This window comes from Phyllobates terribilis, unplaced genomic scaffold, assembly GCF_046119375.1.
Source record: "Phyllobates terribilis strain yellow unplaced genomic scaffold, ASM4611937v1 Scaffold_8__6_contigs__length_399053987, whole genome shotgun sequence".
NCBI lineage: Eukaryota > Metazoa > Chordata > Amphibia > Anura > Dendrobatidae > Phyllobates > Phyllobates terribilis.
In genome coordinates, this window is record NW_027362768.1 from 358,177,182 (window position 1) to 358,204,172 (window position 26,991).

Sequence of the window (26,991 nt, forward strand, 5' to 3'; positions counted from 1 at the left end):
ATTGTCCCAGAGGGGAGCAGCTGCTGTCACACTGAATTACAAGTGCTCTAATGATAACAGAAGTGCGCAGGGCATCTCATCTTTATAGAGGGCAGGGACAGTACAACTTATTTTATTTTATTTATCTCTGGAGTACCCCTTTAAGTCACTTCAGTGGCGCTTGCCCTCGCCCCATCCAGCTGTTGGGGGGGAAATGGCTGAAAAATGCCAAGAGGCATGACCTTTTGGTGCGATTTTTGAGCTGTGAAAAATCTTGCAACATTTTTATTGTAGCGTTTTGGTGCAAACTGTTATGAATCGGCCCCCTGGAGTTTTTTACTGGCTGCAGATTCCTTACACATAGGGTATGTGCAGAAGCATTTCTTTATAAGAGTTTTTTAATATAATAATTTTGTACTACCTATTGTGAATGTTGATGAATTGGGTCCCTAAACAGATCTAAATGGCATAACCCTTTCAACTTCTATTACACTAAGCCCACCTCCATATGTCATCTGAGTTTTAAATATTACAACATTTGATGTTGGTAGAAGATGCAGCTCGGGGGTCTGTACTGTTGCTCTGCCTCAGCCCACGCCTTGATTTGGGATATCCTTGCATTTCATCACACAAAACTGCTTCATTAGAGACCACGTTCAGGTTCCAGGGCAAATATTCTGTGGAAAATCAATTATTAAAGGGAGTCTTTCAGCAGGTGTTTGCTATGTTTTTGTAGTGCAGCATGATGTAGGAGCAGAGATCCTGATTCCAGTGATGTCACTTAGTGGTCTGCTTGGTGTAGTTTTCTTTGCTGCCGGTCTAGCAGTTGCCTGAATGCTGAGTCTATATGACTCCACCCAGACCATTGATTGGCAGCTTTTGTGTACATTGTGCATAGGCAGAAAGCTGCCAACCAGTGGTTGGATTACACAGCGCAAATGAACCACGTGGCATGAGACGCCTAGTCATCTAGTAATGATCTCCAGCTGATAAACCGTTGAATTTTTTATTTTTTTTTTACTATTGAAACAACCAGCATTAGCCCAGTAAGTGACACATCACTGGAATTGGGATCTCTGCCTCTACATTATGCTGCTGTCAGATTAAATGAATGGCAAAAATCTACTGACACATTCCCTTAAGTTACATGAGGAACAATTGAAACTGATATTAATTGGATAGGTAATAATTGTACATTTTTCAGGAATAAGTCATTTTAGAAATAAATTGCAGTTAAAATTCACTGTTACATGTGGTGGTGGTTTTTCTTTTTCTTCACAGTGGCCCAAATTTACCATTTAGCCTCTCCTGCTTCTCCTCCTAATTACATGTATAATCCAATCAAGACGTTAAAAACCAACACAATAGGAACCCTGAACATGTTGGGTGAGTTGCTATATAGCATGCACATTTATGTAACTGCTGTCCAGAATGTTGGGGCGTTTTTTTCCATGTCTAAGTGAAATGCATAATTTTTAGAAAGTTGTATGATCAACAGACAGTATTGTATCAATAGGAGAAGAGCGGATTATGTGATTTTGTGGGTAATTATTCAGTATAACTCTTAATATATTGCTCTAAGCATAGAAAGAGCAGAGGTTTAGGAGTCCAGTGGGGACGGTCCTACTTACTGAATGACCACTATCTGTCTGCACCGCTCTAGGGCCGGCTCTAATTGAGCCTTTCACTGGACTTGTATGCATAGAAAGAACAGGGGTTCAGAGCAATATATTAAGTTATATAAAGTAAGGAAATATTTTTTTATATAGTATATATCAATTGGCTCCGCTACATTTCTATAAAAATCACCAGATCGGACGGCATTTTCTACTTGACGGGTTCCCTTTTGAAAAGGGAACTGTGCTTTCGAACTGCTTTGTCTATTCAATAAAAATGTCCTTGCAATGTGGAGAAATGCAAGTAGCTGAGTACAGGCACCAGTCAATTTTTGTGCCAATTTTTAGGTCTCACCCCTGGGTATAATTCCATTTTGGTGTGATTGTAACATACACAAAATTTCGTAACATTGTTAGTTTTGTGATGATTGAGTTACCAGTAAACAATGTTGCAATTATTTGTAATGTCTTGCAGCAAAGTAAATGTACAACTTTACAGTAGTTTCACTTTTTTTTTTTAACGAAACACCCTTTATTTGCTTCAGGATAGTCATGTCATGGTGATGCTTTTCCACACACTGGATAATAAACTATTTCTAGTCTTCTTGAGTGCTCAGTGTTGAATTGAATGTGCTCATGAGTGCAATGGACAGTGGCGTACCGCCAATGGCGGCAGACCACGCGACTGCTATGGGGCCCGTGAGCCCAGGGGGTCCGTGAGCCTAGAGGGCCCCATAGCAGTCCAGGGGCGGACATACCGCCGCCGGTGCAGCTGTGCTGGGTCCCCACCATGGAGCTGCACTAAGGGGCCCGCAAGGTGCAGCTGCTCCCTGCACGCGGCGCGCAGGGAGCGATCCCTGCAGCTCCGCTGCTGTCAGGAGAAGAATAGCAGCGGAGTTGCAGGGATCGTCCTCTGCTTCCTTCCTGACCCAGGCGCGTGCAGCTTCATGACGTCATCATCCAGCGCGTGCCTGGGTCAGGAAGAAAGCTGCCGGCAGCCAGGAGAATGCTGCAGGGGAGCGAGCTGAGCTGCTGAGGTAAGTATTTTTTTTTTTTTTTTTTTTTTTTTACTGAAACACTGGGGAGGGGAGGTGGGGGGACAGAGCAATATGGAGGCGCTGGGACAGAGCAATATGGAGGCGCTGGGACAGAGCAATATGGTGGCGCAGGGACAGAGCAATATGGAGGCGCTGGGACAGAGCAATATGGAGGCGCTGGGACAGAGCAATATGGAGGCGCTGGGACAGAGCAATATGGAGGCGCTGGGACAGAGCAATATGGAGGCGCTGGGACAGAGCAATATGGAGGCGCTGGGACAGAGCAATAGGGTGGCGCTGGGACAGAGCAATATGGTGGCGCTGGAACGCGTGTGCCCCTAGTAACCCGATGTTTATCATGGTTACCAGCCTGATCGCTGCTCCCGCTGGTCACACACAGAAAAATGGTCCAGGACACTTTGCAGCGATCAGCGACCTCACAGCAGGGGCCTGATCACTGCAAAGTGTCACACATAGCGACATCGCTGGTGAGGTCACTGTTGCGTCACCAAAACTGTGACACAGCGGCGATCTCGCTAGCGATCTCACTATGTGAGATGGGGGCTTTAGGCTGCATTCTCACATTTGTGTGAAATGTCCTTGTGCTGCCAGATTTTTTTATCGGATGGTCCACTGACTCGTACAGTTTTATAGATCCATTCACACATCCATGAAAATCACGGATCTGAGAATGAGATCTGTAAGGGTCAGGGAATGTCCTGTTCTGATCCGATATTGAGGATTAGAATAGGACATGCTTAATGCGTCGGTAAAACAGGGCAGCACACCGACACTGCACACGGATACAGGAATGTAGCCTTATTATGTATAGCACCGTCCCTTAGTATATAGTGTACTCACTTATTATGTATAGCGCCATCCTTAGTTATATAGTTTCCTCTTTTATTATGTTTAACACCCTCCCTTATTATGTACCATCATCTTTAGCTGTAGGGGCTCACAGTTGGGGGATGATCATACTGTGTTAGGGTCAGCATACTTTTCCCTGGAAGTTGAGGTGGGGTACAGTAGGGTCATTATGCTGTGCATGTGGAGGAATTCACCATGGGGGTATCATACTGTGTTTGGGGGGCCCTTTTATTGGCATCACACTTTATGGGGCAATGAAAGAGATCTAGGACTCGAGCAGGAGGAAAATTACTATGTAAAGGATGGAAAGCTGTGAGATCTGATCTTTGGTGACCCAGACAATTATTTTTATTTATTTTTTTTTTTTGGGGGGGGGGGGGGGTTCCAATCAGAGCTTCTGCTATGGGGCCCCATGATTCCTATGTACGCCCCTGGCAATGGAGCTTTCAGCGGCATCATTCATGATTTTCAATCCAGCGACTTGAGGATGCATCATTGTAACTTGCATTAGTGTGCCATAGACAAGGATCTTGATGAAGAAAATCTTGGTTTATTTCCAGTGCAACAAACAGGTTTTTTTGTGTTGGACGACATGAAGTGATGAAGCTTCTTGTGTGACACAAGGTCTTCGGCAGGCTGCACGCGAGTTGAGCAGACATCGTTGCCTTCCTTCTGCAGAGCCAGAACCATCTCACTGAAATAGCTGTGTATCAATTAAAATTTAACTTTTAATCAAAGACTTATAAAATAAGGTGCAAGTGCTCACAGACTTAACATATACACAATAAAAGAGTGATCCATTCATACACTCCTTTTCTCCAGTTATCACACCCAACAACATCAGGTGTTCACATGACCTTTCACATGTATAACTGGTTACCCCACCTATACTCAAAGCAGGAAAATTTACCCAGAAAGGTCCTGCTCAGATACAATAATGGTCATGCAATGAACAGCATCTAATGGTACACTTCAGTGACCATCTTATTTTAATACTAACTAGATAAGGATCAATGTAAAAGATATGTTGAAAGATGCTTGTTGGATAGGAGAAAATATAAAGGTAACATATTTATTTAACCCATAAAGCAGCAATTTGTAGTGTTAGAGTCTTCCCAAAATAAATAACCCTCTTTCATGGTTATGATACTTAAATTGTACACATACACCAAGGGCCAGGGACAGGACTCGCTTAATTTCTAACCCTATACCACATATCCCCAGTTTAAATAGACCTGGGAAAGAGAAAGGGAATCTAAATGGAATGTGCTCCAAAGAGTGCTTGTCACACCCAGGTGTGCGGCAATGGGCCCAAACAAAAGCGCTCAGGTCCATAACCCTAGAACAACCCTTATTGCCAGGGAGATAGGCAGTCCCTGCGGACATATGCATTCCCCCGTAACCTATGCGGGGCACCTTGTGGGACCCTTATGTAAACTCTATAAAGGAGCTCCACATGCCCTTTCTCAGCATGTACAGAGTCAAAAATTACATTAATCTTGTTTTTATGCTTGACCGAAAGGGACAAATACTAGCAGAAGCAATACCTCTGATTAGACAATAAATCCATTAAATGAAGAGAGGTGATAGTCACTGGTATTTTAATGTCACCACAAGAGCATGAGATGAAAGAGGAAGAAGGGGAAAATATATTAAACACATAACCCAATAATAATTGAGTAGCCAGTTCCTTTTGGTAGTGCGAGACATAAAGGACCTGAGCACATACAAACAGGAGGAAAGAAGGAAAAAGGACCAATGGGCAATATCCCTCTTTTTGTCCCTAACTAACTTAATCCCTACCTACGTGGAGGTTGGCACCCTACCATCCTACGCCAGTGGCGCCCCCAACTCATTAATAATCATAATTAAGCCCAATAGCTATACCGCCAGAACCATCTCAACCTTTTCTGCAGTTAGAACCTAACTGTTAGAAAAAGCCAGACCCACCATAATCTCAGTGAGGTACCACAGGTGTCTGTGGAAAGTTTTTATTGCTGCCTCAGCAACAGGTTGGTTGATTCCTTTGTATGCTACAAGTTCTTGGAGTAATGTCAAGTCATTTCACGGAGATGTGGCTGGGATCTGACAGCGGTACCAGCCTTCAAGTATAAGCAGGCAGTAAAAGTGCAAAATTGACGGAGACTTTTTAACTCTGTCAAAATTAAATGAAATTGGTGACGAATCATGAAGATATACGCTCTGAATATCACTTTGGCCATCCATCAAGCATGATGGTAGGCGCCTGGAGTGTTGATGTGTATGTCTGGGTTTGCCAGTGAACCAAGGAACAGGAGTGCCAGTGTTAACAATTCCTTGTAATCATCTCTTGGATGGCATTGTGCCAGCTGGTTGGTGTAAAATTCAACTAGACACTCCTTTTTAAGTGGTCCTAGCTCAGTTGAAACTCCATTCAAGCCGAAAACCTTTGTTTTATCCAGTTGATTCCAGGCAACTTTATAACTTTATATTTGGACCTGTTGACACCAGACACAATTTAACAAACATGTGAAACACATTTTAAAGAAGGCACCACCTAGTACTCGGGATGAGCCTGCAGCATGTGATGAATTGCCAATTTACCAGAAACCAGAAAGAAACATGCTATGGATACAAGGATCACCAAAAATAGAAAATATTTTATTGAACCATTCAGCAAACAATTAAAAACACTTAGTCAAAAATTACATGAAAACACTGTTAACCTAAAATAAGCCTAAATAGCCCATGCATCTCAAACCGCCAACCATAAAGAGTCTAAAAGATTGATAATAGTAGAACAGTACAGCACTGAGGACATTTTCATGTGTTGTTAACAATCTATGCCTAGAAATATATGAAAGACTCGATGGTCAAGGTGTAAACATTTAGAACATAGTATGATTAATTATAGACTATCCATACAAATTGTGGATAGTATATGTTGACAAAAGTACCAACAGAAATAAATTGGCCGCCTAAACTTGTCAAAGTAATAGATGAACTAAAATAATACCTACTCTGCCAATTAGAAAAGCAATGATAAAAATGACATGCACAGTAAGCATCAAATAAGTGCCACAAAAGAACTAACAGAACTGTTGGAGATAAATGCAAGACACATAATTGTGTCAAAAGGAAAATATCGCAAACCTTTGAATGCCATGATATAGCAAGATCCTCGATTAGAAAATGGTTGGAAGAGAGCTGCAGGGCAGAGATGCCCAACGCGTGTCGCCAAACAAACTGTGGCTTCCTCACGGGTCTGTATCAGCTGAATGAATTTGTTTAAATGAACAGACCATCAAAGAAAGATAAATGGCTGTTCGACTTTACCGAGAGCAACCATATTGGGGATACAATTGCGCATGCTCCAGACCGCAACATATTCACATATCAAAAGGAAATGTGCTACCGCACATGTGCACATTGACCAATTTGCGTTCCAATCACTTATTGACATTCACGCATGCGCGTGAGGTAAATGGCATCAATTTATATGGTGCATCTTGTTAGAGGCGCGTACCGCGCACGCAAAGTAGAGCGAACAGTCTGATCTTGTGCATCGCACCCAGAAGGGGAGCGTACGGATGCGCAACTTTAATCTAGTTATACACATCGCATTTTTTTGTACATTTTTGTTTGAAAAGATGGCGCAATACCAGATTTACCCAAAAGACCATCAGATCTCAATATGTTACAAGATGCGTTATATTTCTATGCAAGTAACCAGAAAAAAAATTGTAAGCAATGGTTAGAATAAAAGTGTGCTTGCAAGAACACAAGGCAAAATATTTGAGTCCCTAAATGCATAAATATTACAGTAAAGGTAATTGAAGAAGGCAATTATAGATAATTGAAAAATATCACTATCTCAGGACAATGGTAATCAGTATCCCTATTAGATGAAGCATGCCAATCACAATAGAATTCTAAAACCCACGAGCTGAGTGTTACCATCTCCAGAACCAATTCCAATTACACTCCCCAAATTAGATAAGATAATATAGGTATCAAGGATCCAAACTGATGTATTATAAAGTTAGCAACCCATGCAAATATAATCTGGACCTAAATATAGGAAAATACTTATGCCAATATAGATAATGTATAATCATTTTTATACCATATACCCTTAAAAGGATATCAGTCTAATGTTTATAAGTATATTGAATGATTTCCATCAGCGATGTCAAACTCAAACAGAGGGCCAAAATAAAAAATACTTGGCGAAAGTTGCAGGCCAGCCAGTATACAGTATAATGGGCCCCACACAATCATCCATACAGTATAATGGCCCCACAGGGGTGGTGGTTCTGGTGTCACGGGCCATGTATAGTCACCCTGCAAGCCAGATTTGGCCCACAGGCCAGAGTTTGACACGTATGATTTACATAAACACACAGAAGAATACAATTTGAGATCAAATAAATAAGAGGACGAAGTCCAAATAAGCCCAGTTGGGGTAGTGACGTGTGAGGACTTAAGGAGATTGCAGTAAAGGTGGTTGAAGTCCTTTCTTTTTCTTCACTCTGAATCATCTTTCGAGATTATCTGGAGGAAGTTTCCGGGATCTTGTCCTCCGTCATGTTTTTGTCACACAACACGTCACTACCCCAACTGGGCTTATTTGGACTTGGTCCTCTTATTTATTTGATCTCAAATTGTATTCTTCTGTGTTTACGTAAATCATACGTGTCAAACTCTGGCCTGTGGGCCAAATCTGGCTTGCAGGGTGATTTTATATTTGTCCCGCTACACCAGAACCACCACCCCTATGTCATTATACCGTATGGAGGACTGTGGGGCCCATTATACTGTACTGGTTGGCCCGCAACATTCTCCAAGTTTTTTTTATTTTGGCCCTGTGTTTGAGTTTGACATCACTGATGTAAATCCTTCAATATACTTATAAACATTTCCATGATATCCTTTTAAGGGTATATGGCATAAAAATGATTATACATTATCTATATTCACAGAGTTTTTTTTCCCATATTTCAGGTCCAGATTATATTTGCATGTGTTGCCAACTTTATAATAGCTCAGTTTGGATCCTTAACACCTCTAGATTACCTTAGCTGATTTGTAGAGTGTAATGGTTCTGGAGACTAACACCTTGTGTGTTTTAGAATTCTATTATGATTATCATACTTCAACTAATAGTGATACCGATTACCTTTGTCCTGAGATGGCGGTATTTTTCAATTACCTTTTACTGTAATAGATTCATGCATATTTATGTTGTCGCCGTTGTCTCTGCAGTTGCTACTACTACAGCAAAGTTCAGCCGATGCTGTTGACTGCTGAACTTGCTCAGTTTCCATTTTTCTTCATTTCTCTGCCTATAATTCTCTCCTAAATCTTCTTTCCTCGACCTTGGCCAGCTTTTTGTCTAATGTTCCCATGCTTCCACGACTACCTTTTTCTCTTTGAGGAAGCAAGAAGTCACATTCTTCCTTAAGTTTCATGGCCTCAGCGTGAGCGGCATCAAGTGTCTTAACAAATTCCTTCTCCTTGGGTTCTTGTGTTTTGGTTATCTGTTTAGCATCCTTCTTGACTCTTCTATTGACCAAAAAGACCCTTCACCTTACTGATCACGTGATATTTTTGCCTTGTTGAGATTTTTGCTTTTACCCAGAACCAAAGTACTTTGTTGGCTGTGACAGTAGCACTGGTACATGTTGGTTGCGATTGTGTACAGAGCAGGAAATAAAACCTGGCCAACACCTGCCGATTCGCATGCTTGCCCTCCACTCCATTCACTTCAGGTGTTGGCTGGACAGCTATCTGTTACGCAGGGATTCACTCATCCATAGTTTTAATCACCTTAATATCGTTCATCAACGCTTACAAATTACTATTATAAATTATAGTAAGTGAATTTCAGGCAAAAATATATATAGACAGTAAGACACATGGGAGTGGTATAGGCTGCTGCGGGAATATTTAGGGATTAGAGTTACCTAAAACAGTGAATAACACTGAATGTTGTCTGTAATCTGGCAAGTTTACTTTGAATCCATCAATAGTTTGGTTACCAAGAATGCCACGTCACTGAAACAAATAGAGATAAAAGAATAGCCTTCCAAATATCCTAATGCAGGAGGGTGGAAAGGACCATGTCACAGTAGGAATACCTTTATAAAATAGATATTTTATTGATAAGAATAAAAATAGGACAAAGATACATGAAAAACAGGTGTCTCTCATGTGAGGGAGTAGCCTGACCCAAAGTCCAATGATTAGAGCAAAAACATACAGATAAAAAGTATGTGTATGTAAAATATATATTATATAACATAATGTAGAATTAAAATAAATTAAATAAATGTATTTTATATATTGCAAAACTCTTGTTCATTGAGTAATGCCGCAAAAAATATTCACAAAATAGTAATCCTAGAGGGTTCATATCTGTGATCTAAATGGGGGTTGTGCGCTAACAATGTGATCGTTCTGTCCCCATATAGTGTGCCCATGAACAATCGTTCTTCCTCACGCAGTTTAGATTGATGTTCTTGTTCTGTAAAAGGCTGATTTCCACAGGCCATTGAACTTGTTTTATCTATTCGTGCTCGATTTGAGCAGAATTCTCTCCGTCTAAATACGGCTTTAGCGCAGATTGTTTTCAGTGAATCAGAGGATGAGGCCAATCTATCTATATATACCGGTAATTTCATGGAGTTTATTCATGTCTTTTCAGGATTAGCGAAGCGTGTTGGAGCTCGGCTACTACTGGCATCTACTTCAGAGGTCTATGGAGGTAATTGTGACATTACATTTGTGTATTTTAGAATATTGCTAAAGAGGGTAAAGGCCCCGTCACACATAACGAGATCGCTAGCGAGATCGTTATTACGTCACGGTTTTGGGATCGCTGGAGAGTCGTTTCGTGATCGCTGGGGAGATGTCAAACATGCAGAACTTCCCAACGATTTCGGCCGCCCCAGCGATCTAACTAACGATGTCGGCGGTCGTTGGGACGCTTTCACACAGCAGCTATTTCAACGATCCACACCTTGATAGGGACTGTATTGTGTCACAAAGACGTGCATAAAATTACTTTTCGTAAAATTACGTGCATTTTTGACCACTTTTTTGCGCACGCTTTTTAAAAATGCTCCATGTGCCCCTGGGTCTGCCAGCAAAGTGAATGTGAAATTCACTTTGCCGTACAGACACTGCGTAAATATACGCTGCACTTTTATGGGAGAAAGCGCGGGCGTAAAAAGAATCAACATGTCAATTCTTTACACACCTGCGGCTGCACTTTCTCCCATAGGAACCCATTATCCCCACTGAAATTACGCATTAAACCACTTTATTTTTTTTATTTTAACGCTTACGGTTTTGGGGTTCCTCCACTTCAGGGGCGCGGAAAAGTCCAATTTATGCACGCCTACGTGTCTCAGTTCTGAATCGCTAACGAGGTCGTTGATAAGGTGTCAAATACAGCGATGCACACTGCCCAGCGGGAGCGCGACGACCCAGGGATGGTCCAGGAAGCTTTGTAACGATCAGCGATCTCACAGCAGGGGCCTGATCGTTGCTACCTGTCAGACATAACGAGATCGCTACCAAGATCGCTATTGTGTCACAAAAACCGTGACTTATCAACGATCTCGCTAGCGATCTCGTTATGTGTGACGGGGCCTTTACACTTGAAATCGCTTTCAACATTGTTCCTGCGTCTCATTATCTTTACCACCATTATCTCAGGTGTCAAGCTGCAGAGCAAAAGATAAAAAGTCCAGACTGTGATAAATGATGTCATGTCGGCTCTTGTAATCTTTGGCCTTTTTATTGTTTGTTGTTTTGATATAATGGTTCCTTGTAAAGCCCATAGTCTGTATTCTACTTATTTTTTTATTACATTCACTTTATGCTTTGTCCTCAATCTCCTCCTATGTTAATCATCAGATCCAGAAGTACACCCTCAAAATGAAGACTACTGGGGACATGTGAATCCTATTGGCCCCGAGCTTGTTATGATGAGGGAAAGCGAGTAGCAGAGACCATGTGCTATTCTTATATGAAACAGGTTGGTCGTGTTACTAATATTCAGTGTAACCTGGAAGACGTCTTACAACCTACAATAACACCCCTCCCCCCCACCCCAAATTTTTGACCCATGTCATGAATCAAAATCGCTCATACAAGTCTGTGGGTCCGTGGAAATTATGGATAGCATTAGTCGGTTATACAGTAATGTCTAAAAAAAATAAATCGTTTGTCTCCCAAGCAAATATGTAAAACTGGAGGACATCATGGTCCGAATAATGGGGTCTGACAAAAACTCTTAATAAGGCCTTGCAGACGCCCTTATTCTGACCTCTATATCTTTAAGCCCTATGTATTTCCTGTGCTCTAATTACATTAGGGAGACTTTATTTGCTGAGGGATTGTTTTTTTTTGCTGATGGTGTGATTTGCCCAAGTTTCAAAACTATTGCACGTTGTGTAATTTGCGCAGTTTTAAGTCCCTTGATAAGTAGCTAATCTTGTATGTGATGGAGTAATTGATTTTTCCACTACCCATGTAATAGAGTGCTTTTTTGTATTAAATCTACTATCTTTACAGCATGCTCCATCTGAAATGGGTCAATTTAGTCTTACAATATTAAAATGTCTGTGGCACACAAGCAATATAAATGTTCTGTACATTAAGAATGGTAGAAATGGTAAAAAAAAAACGAAAACCCAAAATACACCATTGGAGAATTAAATGAGGGTCCCATCTTGATAACGATCAGCTAAGCCGCTAGGGCCCTATGCAAGACCTGGCAAGACAGAGGGCAATAAAAGCTGCAATCCTTCATTTGGGTGCTACAGTTGAAATGAACATACACACTGCAATTACCCCCTCCCTCCCCTAAGTTTTAAAGCTGATTGCTCAAGGTTGCTTCACTCGGTAATTGCCTAAAAAAGTGGGAAATGTTTCAGTTACTATGTTATAGGTGTTCTATATAGACTGGGTCAACGTAGGGAACCACTCAGATAGCCTTCTAGTGGTGCTGTGACTTCTTAGCATCTACTACTCATCTGCTTTTTTTCCTACGAGGCTGTGACTTAATTCTGCTATCTTTTTGTGAAAACCACAAAGTTCAGTCTTTGAAGTTGGGTTTCTGCCATAACTTTAAATGACAATGAGTTCTGGGGTGGCCAGTCCACTCTTCTGCTGCCAGCCTCATCTTGATATAATAATGGCTTGATCTTCACAGCAGTGGGCTTGAAGTTGTTATATTATTGCTAATTATGTTTTATTTCCAACCAAAAATTTCAAAGGGTGTTTCATTATGTAAAATAGAATGTGTTGATACGAGTCAGAAATTACAGAATCAATTAACCATGCCAGAGCAATTCTCTATAGACCTGAGGTCTTCGACAAATGGTTTTGTGAATGTGTGTCCTTGCTATAGGAAATGCTGCATTGATAACATTATGTCATATAATACATGCTGTGCCCTCTCAAGGAAAGCTAATCACAACTTATTGGAAACATTTACATGGGTTTTCTTTTTATAAATGGGTACAATTTTAAACTGCACATAGAAGCAAGCAGCTTGTCAACATTCATAAGAACAGAGGACTTCTTAATTCCATAGGTTACCGGCTACCTCTGCAAACTAACAAAGGGCAGTATTCTATCAGAGGTGGCTAGGTTCCTGGGCAAGTAGTGCAGCTCTTGTATGCTTTATGCTATAGAGCTTGCAAGCGCAGTTCTGAAGCTAGCCAGATGGCTGGATCCAGCCAGGCTCATTGTTCCTGCACTTACACAATGCTGCAGAGGCAAAGCTAGCTCTGCTGTCAACAGTGGACAGTTTGGGCCAACTGTGCGGCCATGTTGCTGGTCAGTTTCGTCGTTCATTCAGGAACGCCCCCTGGCAAGTAAGAAGCCAGTAGGCTGGTTAGTGGTACCTTCCAAAACTCGTAATGAAAACAACCTTGTAAAGCGATACAAGCTATGGTAGAAAAATACATGCTTATTTGTGTAGAATGTTTTTACAAACAAAAGTCTAATTTTTACTGGAAGAAAATGTGGTCTCTAAACTGCTTTTCTTGTTGGCAGGAAGGTGTGGAGGTCAGAGTGGCTCGGACATTTAATACATTTGGGCCACGTATGCACATGAATGATGGAAGAGTTGTCAGTAACTTTGTACTACAAGCACTACAAGGAGAGCCTTTAACTGTAAGTACGAAATGGCAAACCGTTCTGGTCTAAATACCCTCTAATAGGTTTCTTCTAATTGAAGGATGGTATAAACATCCTGCCTGTTCCTCACCTCCGCGCATGCTGTTTTCTGCACCAAATCTTTTAGTTGGATTAAAAGGAAATTGGTCTCTATACCGTACATGATAGAATGAATGAAAAATGAATCAACTTTCTGAAAGAACTTTTTAATAAGCTAAGTGAAGTTGCATCACTAGCAAATAAAATTGGCCAAGGTTTTCATGCCATGTTTTATGGAAGGAATCTGAAACTTTTAGGCATTACGATTTCTCTACTCATTGTTTTGGGTCCAGAAGTATGACATAGCGGTTTTCTAATGATATTTGCATCATGATTGTACACCTATTATGAGTCGTCCTCGTCAATCCTTAACCTCCTCCTCATCCATCCTAGTCCTCCTCGACATCGTTGTTGCCCTCCTAGTCCGCCCTTGAGGGAGTCCTTGTGTCCTCCAGGCCTCATCCTTTTCTGGCCCGCGGCCTCCGGGCCTCCTCCTTTTCTGGCCCGCAGCCTCGTCCTTTTCTGGCCCGCGGCCTTGTCCTCTCTGGCCCACGTTCTCGTCCTCTCTGGCCCTCATCCTCTCTGGCCCGCGTCCTCGTCCTCTCTGGCCCGCGTCCTCTATGGCCCGCGTCCTCTCTGGCCCGCGTCCTCGTCCTTTTTGACCCGCGTCCTTGTCCTCTCTTGCCTGCGTCCTCTCTTGCCTGCGTCCTCTCTGGCCCGCGTCCTCTCTGGCCCGCATCCTCTCTGGCCCGCATCCTCTCTGGCCTGCGTCCTCGTCCTCTCTGGCCCGCGTCCTTGTCCTTTTTGGCCCGCATCCTCGTCCTTTTTGGCCCGCATCCTCGTCCTTTTTGGCCCGCGTCCTCGTCCTCTCTGGCGCGCGTCCTCTCTGGCGCGCGTCCTCTCTGGCGCGCGTCCTCTCTGGCCCGCGTCCTCTCTGGCCCGCGTCCTCGTCCTTTTTGGCCCGCGTCCTCGTCCTTTTTGGCCCGCGTCCTCGTCCTTTTTGGCCCGCGTCCTCGTCCTCTCTGGCCCGCGTTCTCTTTGGCCCACGTCCTCTCTGGCGCGCTTCCTCTCTGGCCTCCGCGTCCTCGTCCTCTCTGGCCCGCATCCTCTCTGGCCTGCTTCCTCGTCCTCTCTGGCCCGCGTCCTCTCTGGCCCGCGTCCTTGTCCTTTTTAGCTTGCATCCTCGTCCTTTTTGGCCCGCGTCCTCGTCCTTTTTGGCCTGCGTCCTCGTCCTTTTTGGCCCGCGTCCTCGTCCTTTTTGGCCCGCTTCCTCGTCCTTTTTGGCCCGCGTCCTCGTCCTCTTTCGCCTGCGTCCTCCACACCTTGTCCTTTTGGCCCGCGTCCTCGTCCTTTTTGGCCCGCGTCCTCGTCCTCTCTGGCCCGCGTCCTCTCTGGCCCGCGTCCTCTCTGGCCCGCATCCTCTCTGGCCCGCATCCTCTCTGGCCCGCATCCTCTCTGGCCCGTGTCCTCTCTGGCCTGCGTCCTCGTCCTCTCTGGCCCGCATCCTCGTCCTTTTTGGCCCGCGTCCTCGTCCTTTTTGGCCCGCGTCCTCATCCTCTCTGGCCCGCGTCCTATTTGGCCCGCGTCCTCTCTGGCGCGCGTCCTCTCTGGCCCGCGTCCTCTCTGGCCTGCGTCCTCGTCCTCTCTGGCCCTCGCCCGCGTCCTCGTCCTTTTTGGCCCGCATCCTCTTCCTTTTTGGCCCGCGTCCTCGTCCTTTTTGGACCGCGTCCTCGTCCTCTCTGGCCCGCGTCCTCTTTGGCCCACGTCCTCTCTGGCCCGCGTCCTCTCTGGCCTCCGTCCTCGTCCTCTCTGGCCTGCGTCCTCTCTGGCCCGCGTCCTCGTCCTTTTTGGCTTGCGTCCTCGTCCTTTTTGGCCCGCGTCCTCGTCCTTTTTGGCCCGCATCCTCGTCCTTTTTGGCCCGCGTCCTCGTCCTTTTTGGCCCGCGTCCTCATCCTTTTTGGCCCGCTTCTTCGTCCTTTTTGGCCCGCGCCCTCGTCCTCTTTGGCCCGTGCCCTCGTCCTTTTTGGCCCGCGTCCTCGTCCTTTTTGGCCCGCGTCCTCGTCCTCTCTGGCCCGCGTCCTCTCTGGCCTGCGTCCTCGTCCTCTCTGGCCCTCGCCCGCGTCCTCGTCCTTTTTGGCCCGCATCCTCTTCCTTTTTGGCCCGCGTCCTCGTCCTTTTTGGACCGCGTCCTCGTCCTCTCTGGCCCGCGTCCTCTTTGGCCCACGTACTCTCTGGCCCGCGTCCTCTCTGGCCTCCGTCCTCGTCCTCTCTGGCCCGGGTCCTCTATGGCCCGCGTCCTCGTCCTTTTTGGCTTGCGTCCTCGTCCTTTTTGGCCCGCGTCCTCGTCCTTTTTGGCCCGCGTCCTCGTCCTTTTTGGCCCGCGTCCTCGTCCTTTTTGGCCCGCGTCCTCGTCCTTTTTGGCCCGCGTCCTCATCCTTTTTGGCCCGCGTCCTCATCCTTTTTGGCCCGCGTCTTCGTCCTTTTTGGCCCGCGCCCTCGTCCTCTTTGGCCCGTGCCCTCGTCCTTTTTGGCCCGCGTCCTCGTCCTTATTGGCCTATGTTCTTTTCCTTTATGGCCCGCTTCCTCATCCTTTTTGGCCCGCGTCCTCGTCCTTTTTCGCCTGCGTCCTCCATACCTTGTCCTTTTGGCCCGCGTCCTTGTCCTCTGGCCCGCGTCCTCCATACCTCGTCCTTTTGGACCGCGTCCTCCATACCTCATCCCTTTTGGCCCGCGTCCTCCATACCTCGTCCTCTGGCCCACGTCCTCGTCCTCTGGCTGGCGTCCTCCTTACCTCGTTCTTTTGGCCCGCGTCCTCAATACCAGGTCCCCTGTCCCAGGTCCTTCATACCTCGTCCTTTTGGCCCGCGTCCTCCATTCCTCGTCCTCTGGCCCGCGTCCTCCATACCTGGTCCTTTTTGGCCCGCGTTCTTTTCTGGCCCGCGTACTTCATACCTCGTCCTTTTTGGTCCGCGTCCTCGTACTTTGGCCCGCGTCCTCCATACCTGGTCCTTTGGCCCGTGTCCTCCATACCTGGTCCTTTTGGCCCATGTCCCCCGTACCTGGTCCTTTTGGCCCGCGTCCTCCATACCTGGTCCTTTGGCCCGCATCCTCCATACCTGGTCCTTTTGGCCCGCGTCCTCCTCACCTTGTCCTTTTGGCCCGCGTCCTCCATACCTCGTCCCTTTTGGACCGCGTCCTTCATACCTCGTCCTCTGGCCCGCGTCCTCGTCCTCTGGCCCGTGTCCTCCTTACCTCGTTCTTTTGGCCCGCGTCCTCCATACCTGGTTCCCTGGCCCGCGTCCTCCATACCTGATCCCCTAGCCGGCGTCCTTTTGGCCCGCATCCTCCATACCTCGTTCTCTGGCCCGCAACCTCGTCCTCTGCCCCGCGTCCTCCTTACCTCGTTCTTTTGGCCCGCGTCCTCCATACCTGGTCCCCTGTCCCGCATCCTCCATACCTCGTCCTTTTACCCGCGTCCTCCATACCTCGTCCTTTGGCCCGTGTCCTCGTCCTCTGGCCCGCGTCCTCCATACCTGGTCCTTTTTGGCCCGCGTCCTTTTCTGGCCCGCGTCCTTTTCTGGCCCGCGTCCTCGTCCTTTTTGGCCCGCGTCCTCGTCCGCTTTTGCCCGCGTCCTCCATACCTCGTCTTCTGGCCCGCGTCCTCCATACCTCGTCCCTTTTGGTCCTCGTCCTCCGGGCCCGCGTCCTTTTCTGGCTAGCGCCCTTTACAGGCCCGCGTCCTTCATACCTTGTCCTTTTTGGCCCGCGTCCTCGTCCTCTGGCCCGCGTCCTCCATACCTGGTCCTCTGGCCCGCGTCCTCCATACCTTGTCCATTTTGGTCCTCGTCCTCCGGGCCCGCGTCCTTTTCTGGCCAGCGCCCTTTACAGGCCCGCGCCCTTCATACCTTGTCCTTTTTGGCCCGCGTCCTCGTCCTCTGGCCCGCGTCCTCCATACCTGGTCCTCTGGCCCGCATCCTCCATACCTGGTCCTTTTGGCCCGCGTCCTCCATACCTGGTCCTTTTGGCTCGCGTCCTCCATACCAGGTCCTTTTGGCCCGCGTCCGCCATACCTGGTCCTCTGGCCCGCGTCCTCCATACCTGGTCCTTTTGGCACGCGTCCTCCACACCTCGTCCTTTTGGCCCGCGTCCTCCACACCTCGTCGCTTTTGGTCCTCGTCCTCTGGCCTGCGTCCTCCATACCTCGTACTCTGGCCCGCGTCCTCGTCCTTTTGGCCCGCGTCCTCCATGCCTCATCCTCTGGCCCACGTCCTCGTCCTCTGGCCAGCGTCCTCCTTACCTCATTCTTTTGGCCCCCGTCCTCTATACCTGGTCTCCTGGCACGCGTCCTCCATACCTGGTCCCCAGGACAGCGTCCTTTTGGCCCGCGTCCTCCATACCTCGTTCTCTGGCCCGCATCCTCATCCTCTGGCCAGCATCCTCCTTACCTCGTTCTTTTGGCCCACGTCCTCCAAACCAGGTCCCATGTCCCGCGTCCTTCATACCTCGTCCTTTTGGCCCGCGTCCTCCATTCCTCGTCCTCTGGCCCGCGTCCTCCATACCTGGTCCTCTTTGGACCACGTCCTCCATACCTGGTCCTTTTTGGCCCGCGTTCTTTTCTGGCTCGCGTCCTTCATACCTCATCCTTTTTGGACCGCGTCCTCGTCCTCTGGCCCGCATCCTTGTACTTTGGCTCGCGTCCTCCATACCTGGTTCTTTGGCCCGTGTCCTCCATACCTGGTCCTTTTGGCCCGTGTCCCCCATACCTGATCCCTTTGGCCCGCGTCCTCCATACCTGGTCCTTTTGGTCCCCGCATCCTCCCTACCTGGTCCTTTGGCCCGCGTCCTCCACACCTTGTCCTTTTGGCCCGCGTCCTCCACACCTTGTCCTTTTGACCCGCGTCCTCCATACCTCGTCTCTTTTGAACCGCGTCCTTCATACCTCATCCTCTGGCCCGCGTCCTCGTCCTCTGGACCGTGTCCTCCTTACCTCGTTCTTTTGGCCTGCATCCTCCATACCTGGTCCCCTGGCCCGCGTCCTCCATACCTGGTCCCCTAGCCCGCGTCCTTTTGGCCCGCATCCTCCATACCTCGTCCTCTGGCCCGCGTCCTCCATACCTCGTCCTTTTTGCCCGCGTCCTCCATACCTGGTCCTTTTTGGCCCGCGTCCTCGTCCACTGGCCCGCGTCCTCCATACCTGGTCCTTTTTGGCCCGCGTCCTCCATACCTGGTCCTTTTTGGCCCGCGTCCTTTCCTGGCCCGCGTCCTTCATACCTTGTCCTTTTGGGCCCGCGTCCTCGTTCCTTGGCCCGCGTCCTCCATACCTGGTTTTCTGGCCCGCGTCCTCCATACCTGGTCCTTTTAGGCCCGCGTCCTCCATACCTGGTCCTTTTGGCCCGCGTCCTCCATACCTGGTCCTTTTGGCCCGCGTCCTCCATACCTGGTCCTTTTGGCCCGCGTTCTCCATACCTGGTCCTCTGGCCCGCATCCTCCATACCTGGTCCTTTTGGCCCGCGTCCTCCACACCTCATCTTTTTGGCCCATGTCCTCCACACCTCGTCCCTTTTGGCCCGCGTCCTCGTCGTGTGGCCCGCGTCCTCCATACCTCGTCCTCTGACCCGCGTCCTCATAACCTCGTTCTTTTAGCCCGGGTCCTCCAGACCTGGTCCCCTGGCCCACGTCCTCCATACCTCTTCCTTTTGGCCCGCGTCCTTCATACCTTGTCCTCTGGCCCTCGTCCTCGTACTCTGACCCGCGTCCTCGTCCTCTGACCCGCGTCCTCCATACCTGGTCCTTTTTGGCCCGCGTCCTCCATACCTGGTCCTTTTTGGCCCGCGTCCTTTTCTGGCCCGCGTCCTTCATACCTGGTCCTTTTTGGCCCGCGTCCCCCATACCTGGTCCTTTTTGGCCCGCGTCCTACATACCTGGTCCTTTTTGGCCCGCGTCCTACATACCTGGTCCTTTTTGGCCCGCGTCCTCCATACATGGTCCTTTTTGGCCCGCGTCCTCAATACCTGGTCTTTTTTGACCCGCGTCCTCCATAACTGGTCCTTTTTGGCCCGCATCCTCCATACCTGGTTCTTTTTGGCCCGCGTCCTCCATACCTGGTCCTTTTGGCCTGTGTCCTCCACACCTCGTCCCTTTTGGCCCGAGTCCTCGTCGTCTGGCCCGCGTCCTCCATACCTCGTCCTCTGGCCCGCGTCCTTCTTACCTCGTTCTTTTAGCCCGGGTCCTCCAGACCTGGTCCCCTGGCCCGCGTCCTCCATACCTCGTCTATTTTGAACCGCGTCCTTCATACCTCGTCCTCTGGCCCGCGTCCTCGTCCTCTGGACCGTGTCCTCCTTACCTTGTTCTTTTGGCCTGCGTCCTCCATACCTGGTCCCCTGGCCCGCGTCCTCCATACCTGGTCCCCTGGCCCGCGTCCTCCATACCTGGTCCCCTAGCCCGCGTCCTTTTGGCCCGCATCTTCCATACCTCGTTCTCTGTCCCGCAACCTCGTCCTCTGGCCGCGTCCTCCTTACCTCGTTCTTTCAGCCCTCGTCCTTCATACCTGGTCCCCTGTCCCGCGTCCTCCATACCTCGTCCTTTTTGCCCGCGTCCTCCATACCTGGTCCTTTTTGGCCCGCGTCCTCGTCCTCTGGCCCGCGTCCTCCATACCTGGCCTTTTTTGGCCCGCGTCCTCCATACCTGGTCCTTTTTGGCCCGCATTCTTTTCTGGCCCGCGTCCTTCATACCTTGTCCTTTTGGGCCCGCGTCCTCGTTCTTTGGCACGCGTCCTCCATACCTGGTTTTCTGGCCCGCGTCCTCCATACCTGGTCCTTTTAGGCCCGCGTCCTCCATACCTGGTCCTTTTGGCCCGCGTCCTCCATACCTGGTCCTTTTGGCCCGCGTCCTCCATACCTGGTCCTTTTTGGCCCGCATTCTTTTCTGGCCCGCGTCCTTCATACCTTGTCCTTTTGGGCCCGCGTCCTCGTTCTTTGGCACGCGTCCTCCATACCTGGTTTTCTGGCCCGCGTCCTCCATACCTGGTCCTTTTAGGCCCGCGTCCTCCATACCTGGTCCTTTTGGCCCGCGTCCTCCATACCTGGTCCTTTTGGCCCGCGTCCTCCATACCTGGTCCTCTGGCCCGCGTCCTCCATACCTGGTCCTTTTGGCCCGCGTCCTCCACACCTCATCCTTTTGGCCCGTGTCCTCCACACCTCGTCCCTTTTGGCCCGCGTCCTCGTCGTCTGGCCCGCGTCCTCCGTACCTCGTCCTCTGGCCCGCGTCCTCATAACCTCGTTCTTTTATCCCGGGTCCTCCAGACCTGGTCCCCTGGCCCACGTCCTCCATACCTCTTCCTTTTGGCCCGCGTCCTCCATACCTTGTCCTCTGGCCATCGTTCTCGTACTCTGACCCGCGTCCTCGTCCTCTGACCCGCGTCCTCCATACCTGGTCCTTTTTGGCCCGCGTCCTCCATACCTGGTCCTTTTTGGCCCGCGTCCTTTTCTGGTCCGCGTCCTTCATACCTTGTCCTTTTGGGCCCGCGTCCTCGTTCTTTGGCCCGCGTCCTCCATACCTGGTTTTCTGGCCCGTGTCCTCCATACCTGGTCCTTTTGGCCCGCGTCCTCCAAACCTGGTCCTTTTGGCCCGCGTCCTCCATATCTGGTCCTTTTGGCCTGCGTCCTCCATACCTGGTCCTCTGGCCCGCGTCCTCCACACCTGGTCCTTTTGGCCCGCGTCCTCCACACCTCATCCTTTTGGCCCGTGTCCTCCACACCTCGTCCCTTTTGGCCGCGTCCTCGTCGTCTGGCCCGTGTCCTCCATACCTCGTCCTCTGGCCCGCGTCCTCATAACCTCGTTCTTTTAGCCCGGGTCCTCCAGACCTGGTCCCCTGGCCCACGTCCTCCATACCTCTTTCTTTTGGCCCGCGTCCTCCATACCTTGTCCTCTGGCCCTCGTCCTCGTACTCTGACCCGCTTCCTCGTCCTCTGACCCGCGTCCTCCATACCTGGTCCTTTTTGGCTGGCGTCCTCCATACATGGTCCTTTTTGGCCCGCGTCCTCCATACCTAGTCCTTTTTGGCCCGCGTCCTCCATACCTGGTCCTTTTTGGCCCGCGTCCTCCATACCTGGTCCTTTTTGGCCCGCGTCCTACATACCTGGTCCTTTTTGGCCCGCGTCCTCCATACCTGGTCTTTTTTGGCCCGCGTCCTCCATAAATGGTCCTTTTTGGCCCGCATCCTCCATACCTGGTTCTTTTTGGCCTGCGTCCTCCATACCTGGTCCTTTTGGCCTGTGTCCTCCACACCTCGTCCCTTTTGGCCCGAGTCCTCGTCGTCTGGCCCGCGTCCTCCATACCTCGTTCTTTTAGCCCGGGTCCTCCAGACCTGGTCCCCTGGCCCGCGTCCTCCATACCTCGTCTATTTTGAACCGCGTCCTTCATACCTCGTCCTCTGGCCCGCGTCCTCGTCCTCTGGACCGTGTCCTCCTTACCTCGTTCTTTTGGCCTGCGTCCTCCATACCTGGTCCCCTGGCCCGCGTCCTCCATACCTGGTCCCCTAGCCCGCGTCCTTTTGGCCCACATCCTCCATACCTCGTTCTCTGTCCCGCAACCTCGTCCTCTGGCCCGCGTCCTCCTTACCTCGTTCTTTCAGCCCTCGTCCTTCATACCTGGTCCCCTGTCCCGCGTCCTCCATACCTCGTCCTTTTTGCCCGCGTCCTCCATACCTGGTCCTTTTTGGCCCGCGTCCTCGTCCTCTGGCCCGCGTCCTCCATACCTGGCCCTTTTTGGCCCGCGTCCTCCATACCTGGTCCTTTTTGGCCCGCGTTCTTTTCTGGCCCGCGTTCTTCATACCTTGTTCTTTTGGGCCCGCGTCCTCGTTCTTTGGCACGCGTCCTCCATACCTGGTTTTCTGGCCCGCGTCCTCCATACCTGGTCCTTTTAGGCCCGCGTCCTCCATACCTGGTCCTTTTGGCCCGCGTCCTCCATACCTGGTCCTTTTGGCCCGCGTCCTCCATACCTGGTCCTTTTGGCCCGCGTCCTCCATACCTGGTCCTTTTGGCCCGCGTCCTCCACACCTCATCCTTTTGGCCCGTGTCCTCCACACCTCGTCCATTTTGGCCCGCGTCCTCGTCGTCTGGCCCGCGTCCTCCATACCTCGTCCTCTGGCCCGCGTCCTCATAACCTCGTTCTTTTATCCCGGGTCCTCCAGACCTGGTCCCCTGGCCCACGTCCTCCATACCTCTTCCTTTTGGCCCGCGTCCTCCATACCTTGTCCTCTGGCCCTCGTCCTCGTACTCTGACCCGCGTCCTCGTCCTCTGACCCGCGTCCTCCATACCTGGTCCTTTTTGGCCCGCGTCCTCCATACCTGGTCCTTTTTGGCCCGCGTCCTTTTCTGGCCCGCGTCCTTCATACCTTGTCCTTTTGGGCCCGCGTCCTCGTTCTTTGGCCCGCGTCCTCCATACCTGGTTTTCTGGCCCGTGTCCTCCATACCTGGTCCTTTTGGCCCGCGTCCTCCATACCTGGTCCTTTTGGCCCGCGTCCTCCATACCTGGTCCTCTGGCCCGCGTCCTCCATACCTGGTCCTTTTGGCCCGCATCCTCCACACCTCATCCTTTTGGCCCGTGTCCTCCACACCTCGTCCCTTTTGGCCGCGTCCTCGTCATCTGGCCCACGTCCTCCATACCTCGTCCTCTGGCCCGCGTCCTCATAACCTCGTTCTTTTAGCCCGGGTCCTCCAGACCTGGTCCCCTGGCCCACGTCCTCCATACCTCTTCCTTTTGGCCCGCGTCCTCCATACCTTGTCCTCTGGCCCTCGTCCTCGTACTCTGACCCGCTTCCTGGTCCTCTGACCCGCGTCCTCCATACCTGGTCCTTTTTGGCCAGCGTCCTCCATACATGGTCCTTTTTGGCCCGCGTCCTCCATACCTAGTCCTTTTTGGCCCGCGTCCTCCATACCTGGTCCTTTTTGGCCCGCGTCCTCCATACCTGGTCCTTTTTGGCCCGCGTCCTCCATACCTGGTCCTTTTTGGCCCGCGTCCTCCATACCTGGTCCTTTTTGGCCCGCGTCCTCCATACCTGGTCCTTTTTGGCCCGCATCCTCCATACCTGGTTCTTTTTGGCCCGCGTCCTCCATACCTGGTCCTTTTTGGCCCGCGTCCTCCATACCTGGTCCTTTTTGGCCCGCGTCCTCCATACCTGGTCATTTTTGGCCCGCATCCTCCATACCTGGTTCTTTTTGGCCCTCGTCCTCCATACCTGGTCCTTTTGGCCTGTGTCCTCCACACCTCGTCCCTTTTGGCCCGCGTCCTCGTCGTCTGGCCCGCGTCCTCCATACCTCGTCCTCTGGCCCGCATCCTCCTTATCTCGTTCTTTTAGCCCGGGTCCTCCAGACCTGGTCCCCTGGCCCACGTCCTCCATACCTCGTCCTTTTTGTCCGCATCCTCCATACCTTGTCCTTTGGCCCGTGTCCTCGTCCTCTGGCCCGCGTCCTCCATACCTGGTCCTTTTTGGCTCGCGTCCTCCATACCTTGTCCTTTTTGGCCCGCGTCATTTTCTGGCCCGCGTCCTTCATACCTCGTCCTTTTTGGCCAGCGTCCTCATCCTCTGACCCTCGTCATCGTTCTTTGGCCCGCGTCCCCCATACCTGGTTTTCTGGCCCGCGTCCTCATACCTGGTCCTTTTGGCCCGCGTCTTCCATACCTGGTCCTTTTTTGGCCCGCGTCCTCCATAGCTGGTCCTTTTTGGCTCGCGTCCTCCATACCTTGTCCTTTTTGGCCCGCGTCATTTTCTGGCCCGCGTCCTTCATACCTCGTCCATTTTGGCCCGCGTCCTCATCCTCTGACCCGCGTCATCGTTCTTTGGCCCGCGTCCCCCATACCTGGTTTTCTGGCCCGCGTCCTCATACCTGGTCCTTTTGGCCCGCGTCCTCCATACCTGGTCCTTTTTTGGCCCGCGTCCTCCATACTTGGTCCTTTTTTGGCCCACGTCCTCCATACCTGGTCCTTTTTGGACCGCGTCCTCCATACCTGTTTTTTTTTGGCCCGCGTCCTCCATACCTGGTCCTTTTTCGACCGCATCCTCCATACCTGGTCCTTTTTGGCCCGATTCCTCCATACCTGGTCCTTTTTGGCCCGCGTCCTCCATACCTCGTCCTTTTTGGCCCGTGTCCTCCATACCTGGTCCTTTTTGGCCCGCGTCCTCCATACCTGGTCCTTTTTGGCCCGAGTCCTCCATACCTCGTCCTTTTTGGCCTGCGTCCTCCATACCTCATCCTTTTTGGCCCGCGTCCTCCATACCTGGTCCTTTTTGGCCCGCGTCCTCCATACCAGGTCCTTTTTGGCCCGCGTCCTTTTCTGCCCCGCGTCCTTCATACCTCGTCTTTTGTGGCCCGCGTACTAGTCCTCTGGTCCGCGTCCTCGTACTTTGGGCCGCATCCTCCATACCTGGTCCCCTAGCCCGCGTCCTCCATACCTGGTCCCCTAGCCCGTGTCCTTTTGGCCCGCGTCCTCCATACCTCGTTCTCTGGCCGGCAACCTCGTTCTTTTGGCCCGCGTCCTCCATACCTTGTCCTCTGGCCCTCGTCCTCGTACTCTGACCCGCTTCCTCGTCCTCTGACCCGCGTCCTCCATACCTGGTCCTTTTTGGCTGGCGTCCTCCATACATGGTCCTTTTTGGCCCGCGTCCTCCATACCTGGTCCTTTTTGGCCCGCGTCCTCCATACCTGGTCCTTTTTGGCCCGCGTCCTACATACCTGGTCCTTTTTGGCCCGCGTCCTCCATACCTGGTCTTTTTTGGCCCGCGTCCTCCATAAATGGTCCTTTTTGGCCCGCATCCTCCATACCTGGTTCTTTTTGGCCTGCGTCCTCCATACCTGGTCCTTTTGGCCTGTGTCCTCCACACCTCGTCCCTTTTGGCCCGAGTCCTCGTCGTCTGGCCCGCGTCCTCCATACCTCGTTCTTTTAGCCCGGGTCCTCCAGACCTGGTCCCCTGGCCCGCGTCCTCCATACCTCGTCTATTTTGAACCGCGTCCTTCATACCTCGTCCTCTGGCCCGCGTCCTCGTCCTCTGGACCGTGTCCTCCTTACCTCGTTCTTTTGGCCTGCGTCCTCCATACCTGGTCCCCTGGCCCGCGTCCTCCATACCTGGTCCCCTAGCCCGCGTCCTTTTGGCCCACATCCTCCATACCTCGTTCTCTGTCCCGCAACCTCGTCCTCTGGCCCGCGTCCTCCTTACCTCGTTCTTTCAGCCCTCGTCCTTCATACCTGGTCCCCTGTCCCGCGTCCTCCATACCTCGTCCTTTTTGCCCGCGTCCTCCATACCTGGTCCTTTTTGGCCCGCGTCCTCGTCCTCTGGCCCGCGTCCTCCATACCTGGTCCTTTTTGGCCCGCGTTCTTTTCTGGCCCGCGTTCTTCATACCTTGTTCTTTTGGGCCCGCGTCCTCGTTCTTTGGCACGCGTCCTCCATACCTGGTTTTCTGGCCCGCGTCCTCCATACCTGGTCCTTTTAGGCCCGCGTCCTCCATACCTGGTCCTTTTGGCCCGCGTCCTCCATACCTGGTCCTTTTGGCCCGCGTCCTCCATACCTGGTCCTTTTGGCCCGCGTCCTCCATACCTGGTCCTTTTGGCCCGCGTCCTCCATACCTGGTCCTTTTGGCCCGCGTCCTCCACACCTCATCCTTTTGGCCCGTGTCCTCCACACCTCGTCCATTTTGGCCCGCGTCCTCGTCGTCTGGCCCGCGTCCTCCATACCTCGTCCTCTGGCCCGCGTCCTCATAACCTCGTTCTTTTATCCCGGGTCCTCCAGACCTGGTCCCCTGGCCCACGTCCTCCATACCTCTTCCTTTTGGCCCGCGTCCTCCATACCTTGTCCTCTGGCCCTCGTCCTCGTACTCTGACCCGCGTCCTCGTCCTCTGACCCGCGTCCTCCATACCTGGTCCTTTTTGGCCCGCGTCCTCCATACCTGGTCCTTTTTGGCCCGCGTCCTTTTCTGGCCCGCGTCCTTCATACCTTGTCCTTTTGGGCCCGCGTCCTCGTTCTTTGGCCCGCGTCCTCCATACCTGGTTTTCTGGCCCGTGTCCTCCATACCTGGTCCTTTTGGCCCGCGTCCTCCATACCTGGTCCTTTTGGCCCGCGTCCTCCATACCTGGTCCTCTGGCCCGCGTCCTCCATACCTGGTCCTTTTGGCCCGCATCCTCCACACCTCATCCTTTTGGCCCGTGTCCTCCACACCTCGTCCCTTTTGGCCGCGTCCTCGTCATCTGGCCCACGTCCTCCATACCTCGTCCTCTGGCCCGCG

At 51.0% G+C, this 26,991-nt stretch overlaps 1 pseudogene; it reads left to right on the forward strand.

Moving 5' to 3' along the window:
- Positions 1–210: 210 nt before the first annotated feature.
- The window catches only part of LOC141156567 (UDP-glucuronic acid decarboxylase 1-like), a 108,865-nt pseudogene continuing 82,084 nt past the window's right edge, over positions 211–26,991 (forward strand).